Source organism: Apis dorsata, unplaced genomic scaffold (assembly GCF_000469605.1).
Source record: "Apis dorsata unplaced genomic scaffold, Apis dorsata 1.3 scaffold_1124, whole genome shotgun sequence".
NCBI lineage: Eukaryota > Metazoa > Arthropoda > Insecta > Hymenoptera > Apidae > Apis > Apis dorsata.
The window spans coordinates 21,321-28,268 of NW_006264222.1; positions in this window are offsets into that span (position 1 = coordinate 21,321).

The window sequence follows — 6,948 nt, forward strand, 5'->3', positions numbered from 1 at the left end:
AAATGTCAGTATATTCTACGGATTCGCTAGAGAATATTAACGAAATTTCACCAAGGAATAAGAATATTTTACATAAAAACATTATTGGATCTAACCTAGTGCCAACCAAAACATTGATTTTTGATTTATTCCTTAAGCCGTCACTTTCATCAAAATCTATTGCTCCATCATTATCTCAGAAAGAAGACAAGAGTAATAAAATATATATATCTATAATATTTCAACATTATATTAAATAATCAATTCAATTTAAATTTCTAACGTTTTATTAATTTCATCATTTGATTTATCTTATCTATCATTTAAAAATTAATCAATCATGATAAAGTTATTGATCAATGTTAATATAAAATTTTGATGTTATATAAATAGATTACATATTATTGTATTCAGATGTTTAAAGATGATAATAATAATTCCTTTTTATATTTTTTTTTATAAATTTACGAAGAAACATTTATGAAAAGTTGAGACGGTGAATCATCGATCCATTCGAGGAGACTGACATTTGTCCTGTTTCTTTCTTACTGAAAACGTTTCAGATACCGGATCTAATGAAACCACGCCGAGTACCGACAAAGACACGAGGACAGTCGGCAGCAAGAATGCGATAATTGTGAACAGAAGACCCGTCGACGCGTCCAAGCGACGACATCCGACGTCTTTGGAGAACGGAAAACGAGACATCGTGGATCGTCTTAAGAGAAACGTAAGATCACGAGCATGATGAGAAACGTTTCGATTCAGGAGTTTCAAAATATTTCAAAAGAGATATTAAAGTGACATTTTAATTATTTTCTAAATTGTGAATAATGCAAACATGAATTTAATTCTATATTATTTTATTATTTTTGATTTGATTTATTATTGGGTTAATTCAATTTTTTAATCATAATCAGTTCAATTACACATCAAAAAAGTTTAATTTCAAATTTTCAATCGTTGAAATATATATTATAAATATTATAATCTGTTAAAAATAAATAATTCTATTTCAATTTTATTATTCTATTAAATTTCTTACATTTTATTAAGAATTTCGATAACAAATTCGTATTAAAATTATTATTAAATTATTTTCCACAATACTGTATAATTTAACATTTCAAATTATAAATTATTATTATTACATTAAAATTATTACATGAATATTTTAAATCAAACTTATTTTTATTTTTTAGAATAAAAATGGTTCAAATCGAGAGCAGAACGACGTCGTTAAGAAAATCGATACAAAATGTTCAAAACAGTTTTCAAAGGCCTGCCAAATGAAACAAAACTATAGTTCTAAAGATAGTTCAATATCTATGAAACCGAATAAAAAGCTTGGAAATGTGCTCGCCCCGGTGGTTCAGCAGGCGAGGAAATCATGCTCCTATTTGGAGCTCTATCGTCGGAAATTCAGTTAGTTCGAAACGAGATAATGTTCTTCGTTCGTGACCAACGCGAGGGTTTGAAAGGGTGCGTTTACGCAAGGGTCACTCTAAATGCTACTGGAACCATGCAATTTTCCTTCGGAGGACGTTTACTTTGATCGTGATTAGATGTCTTTTCGACACTAGTGATATGTATATATATACATATATATCTACAGAATTAGAACGTACGATGGACATCTCAGTCCTTTCTTGTTTGTTGGTTTTGCCACGGTTCTGCTTTATTGTTATTTGGACATGCTGAATCTCTATTTAACTCGAAGCGCGATAAAACCGCGCGTTCCTGTTTTTCCTTAGGAAGAGAAATTGTATTTGGAAAGACGACTATTTTTAAAAGGTTAGGTACCGAGATATATGTATACAACACCCTGGAGATTAGAATTCGATATAATTTGATATCGATTTCGAAGTTTTCTTAACTCGAAGGTTTTTAGATACTTAGAAGTTCAAAAAGTTTGGTGATATTAACGATATTATATTTTCCAAATTGTAAGTTTACTTGCAATCTATTAAAGATTTATTGTTATTAATGTAGAGATCATTAAATGTAAAAGTAATTAACGTGACAAGATTTTTTTTGTACATATAGAATATTTAAATTCAATACCCTAAAATTTATATAAAAATATTATTATTGGATATATTATAGATATATAAATATCAGGCGAGAGCAAATAAAAAAGTTATTAACGAAGAAAGGAAAAAATAAAATAGATAAAAAAATACTGAGAAAGAAACAATTTAGATTAATTCTCACAAATGGAATTTTCAAATATAAATTTATTTTTTCGATCGTACTTTTTTATCCTTTTCTTTTTCGAAAAATATAACGATCCATCGAATCAATGTTGATTGAATGGTATTTTTTCTCCAATTTTAATTTTATTTTCTTCGAAATTTAAATATAGATTTAAATTCATTAATATCAGCTCTCTTTAAATTGCAGCTTTATCACTCACGTTTTAATTAAAGATTCTATTTTCAACATATATAATAAAATATTAAATATTTTCTTTAAAAGTTTTTCCTTTGTCTTCTTTTACTGAAATTGTTTTTTTTTTTAGATTATTTTTAATTATTTTTTAAACAATAGTCACAAATTCTTCTTTACTCATTTAATATAATCAATTCTCTTTAAAAATTAACTCGCTTTCATTCGAATGTGTTATTTTCTACATATAAATTTTACATTTAAATGCTATTTCTTCATTGTTTTTAAATATGGTTTTAAAAATGTGGTTATAGAATAAAGATTTCACAGATTTCCGTTTAAATTAGTCAATCTAATTTTCATTATTATTTATATTATTTCTTTATTTCGCTTTAGATAATTAAATTTTAATTTTATAAATACATATATCAAATTTTCATGCGTTCAAGTATTTTTGAATATATTTAAATCATGTATTTACATTTCTATTCTACAGTGAAGTTAACTGATATATTGGATATAATTTAAATAGTATCAAAGTAATTAAAGTTTTATTATAATATACTTAAAAATTGAAAATTCTTCTTGCCACAAAGAATATCTTTCTTTCAAATTTTCCTTCAATCTTCCTTACTTTAATTTCAAAGCGACACATTAAAGAACAATCCGGCTAAGATGCATCTTCAGTTTCTCGTTGTTCGCAGGTGGACCACAATACAGCGTTCGATCCCCGGAGGGTTCCACCTTGTCGGTTTGCGGGGACAGCGAACGAGAGGAGCTCAGTGACAACGATATACGTACGTTGTCCACCCCGAGGGACGATCAAAGCGAGTTGAGTTTTTATAGGCGTATAATCGAGGGATCTATCAATCCTCTGGCCTCTGAAAACCGATCCTCTAAAATTGTGGATCAATCAACGTTTCAAGATATCTCCCCCGATTCGAACACAGTTAAGCAGAACACGCCTGACGATAAATCGAAGAAGAATCTTGGTTACAAGCCATATACCATAGAAGAATACAGGGCTTTGTCGATACCGAAACTCGATCGATCTCTTGGGCCCGATAAAGTTGAGATGCAAGCCAAGGTAAGTGTGTTTCGTTTGTTCCCTTCCGGTACATTTCTTTGACCGTACTTAATTGAGCTGGGATTTATTTGTTTCGAGATCGGAGATAAAACAAGCTTGGTGTTAGATTGCCGTTAACATCGTTCGAATTTGTGATTTTTATTATATATATATATATATGGTTTTTATGATTTTCTAAATCTGCATCAAACTTTTTAATTGAGAATAGGATATTCAATACTTTTTATTTAAAAAGATGTTGGATTTTCATTATACATATTAAAGGTGCGATAAATTTTTGAAATAATTAAACATGTAATAGAAGATTACAGATTATTCTGCGATTTCTCAATTTGATTGAATTAATTTACAATTTTTCTTTTATATCTCAACATTAGAAGATATAACATTTACAGCATAGAGTGTCCTTTTGAGAATTTCGAAGTATATAATTATGTTTTTTAAATAAATTTTATTTTCGATCGATTGTACATGATATTTTCTGCAAACGTTTTTTTTTAATGTGTATTTTAATATTCATAAATCGCATTTTTTATGATTCATGGATGAGCGCGGCTATTCGGGTTAAAGTCGAGTTAGCAGAAGTTCGAACATAGACATCTCGCAATCTCGTTTCCTTGTCCCATCGGAAGTTAACCTGCCAGAGTCGAGAAAGCGAAGTAGAAGAAACTTCGCTTCCGCCGACCCATCACAGTTTACAATTTCATGGAAGACCTAAAGCGAGTTAGCTTGTCGCCCGTCTTCGTAACTTCAATCTAATAAACATGCGTCCGTTTTCTCGCAGCTATCTTATCATTTGATACCTTCTATTTTCTTCGTACGAGTCCTATCAAATTTGTACATCGAACGATACGCGAAGAATTTCAAGGATTCTCTACTCAATGTGATCAAGCGTAAAGTTGAATTTATTATTGATAATATAATTTAATATAAACAAAAGAAAATAGGATAAATTCTATAAATTGATATACTGCTTCATAATTCATACTAAAGTCAATAAATATTTATGAAAAGATATCAATGATTTTTTAATATGTTGTAATAAAGTCATCACATTAAACTGTGAAGATTTTATTTGGTGATCGTTGTTTATTATTTAACTAAATCAGAAATTAAATAAATTTTTGTTTCAATTAATTTATGTTAATTCTAAGTTTTCTTTCACTTCAAATCAAAATTAAATAAAAACTTATTTAATTATTAGTTGATTTAATAATTTGCATTATTTGGATATAATTTTCTTAATGTGGATGAGGAAACCAATTATCAATTATTTGCAGCAATAATCTGATTAAAACTAATCTGATCTAATCTAAACTAAACGTTAAACATTTTTATTAATAAAACTTTTTAAGAACAATGATCACCAAGTAAAACCTTTACAACATTATTCAGATTAATAACAATATATTAAAAAATCATCAAGATCAAAGAAGGTAATTTCTTTTTATAAATAATTATTTTAAAGCTATCAAATAAATTAACGTCATTTTAAAAAAAATTCCGTTTACCAACTCATGATTAGAATTGCACGTCCTAATATTTTTTGCATTATATATTTTACATTAATTTAATATCATATTAGTGGAATAAAAATTTTATTTTCAAACTCAACGAAGATAGTATTTCAGTACTTATACGTGACACATAAGATGGCGTCGCAATAGCGGATGCTTTGAAAAAATCGAGAGCGATGCTGTTCCTTCGAGACAGCATTCTGGTAGACGTGCCAGTGTAACTTCGACAGTCGCGCGACGCCAGGCGCACAACGAGGAAATAGTTGTCGCCGTTGGTACTCGAAGACACAGTAAATTCCAGAAGCCTTTGAGCTAAATACCTATTCCAGAGCTGGCGGGCCGGCCTGTAAATTTTTCAGAATTCCTAATATTATAAGTTGGACCTTGGAAGAAGAAAGAGAGGGGAGGAAGAAATTAGTATGGTTGTTCATGGATTCACACGCATACTTTTCTAGATATGTATTCACATTACTTTTCGCTTTTAAGGAGAAAGAATTCTATTTACTTTGAGCAAAAATCATTATTACTTTAACAGATTGAAAATTAAAATTTTATACCATGTTTTAATAACAATTTTTTACCAATTTTTATCAGTCTTGATATCTCTCAATTGAAAGCAAATGATGAGACTGCAAATTAAATAGAAAGTATTTGTACACTATTTTAAAAGAAAATTCACTTACTAATTTACTAAATTTACTAAATTTTTATTCAAATGAAAGTTTGTATATAAAATATTCATATGAGCTTTCTTTTTCTAGCTGAATATTATTTAAAAAATCAATGCTTAAAGTTTCAGTGTGTTTTCGTTTTAATATACTTACTCTATAATGTAAATAAGATATAATAAAACTTTAAATCGCAAAATGTTCAAATTTTAATTTAATATGAAAGAAAATTTATATATATTTATTTATATTCTTTTGAATCAAATTTATTATGTTGTATTTTCTTCTTTGGGCATAGAGATATGATAATATTAGTTCTTAAAATTATATCATTAATGATAAATAAGATTTCGTTAATAGTTATGTATAGTAAATATAGAATGAAACATAGTTTAAAAGCTATATAACATCGAATCGATAAAATTATAATAGGTATCAGTAAAGTATTACATCTGTGCAATTCCGTTTAAACTGGAATACAATTTTGGGAGATATATCTTGGAATATTTAGTGGGTCGAGGATGATTTTAGTCTAAAGTTGTACGAAGTGATTCGAACTTAGTACAATTTCAAGCGAACAAACTGATGAATAATACTCTGAAAGAGAACAGTTGAAGAGAACTTCCCTTCTATTGATTTAGAAGATTGATCATCCAATACATCTACTACGTCAAATTCAATCTTTGATGTTCCTTTCATATATATATTATCTACCAATATTTTAAATGAAAAACAATGAAAGATTCAAACGAGAAGAATTCGTAATTGCATCAAATATTTCAATTAATTTTTCATTTAATTTTACTGAAGAGTTACTCACATTAAATCATGTGAATGATATGTAACGTAATATGGGAAGAAGGTGCACTGTACCGTGATGATTCAGAGAAAGAACTTTCAAGCCGCAACTTATTCCCGAGGAAAAATATGGACTTTATCCAAGACTTTTTCTTACAACCGCACATTTGTCGTACATTCTTTTGCTATTATCCAGGATTACCGAGTAAGTTGGATACCAGTGTAGATAAGTACACCGATATACGGGAATAAATTTGTTACCGTTGGACGCGCCGTCAAGGACAGTTTAAATGAAACGCCAGAGGAGGGCAGCGGAGTGGAACAAGGGGACAGCAGAGGTACACCATAATGCCTATAATTACACAGACTCCGGAGAGATTGTATTAATATTGCCCGCGGTTTAACTTAACGTGATATGAATTACACCGATGTGCATTAACGTTGTGGTTTCACGAGGAAATGACGTGACGCGTCAAACAACAAAAAACGAAAAAAAAAAAAAAAAAAAAAA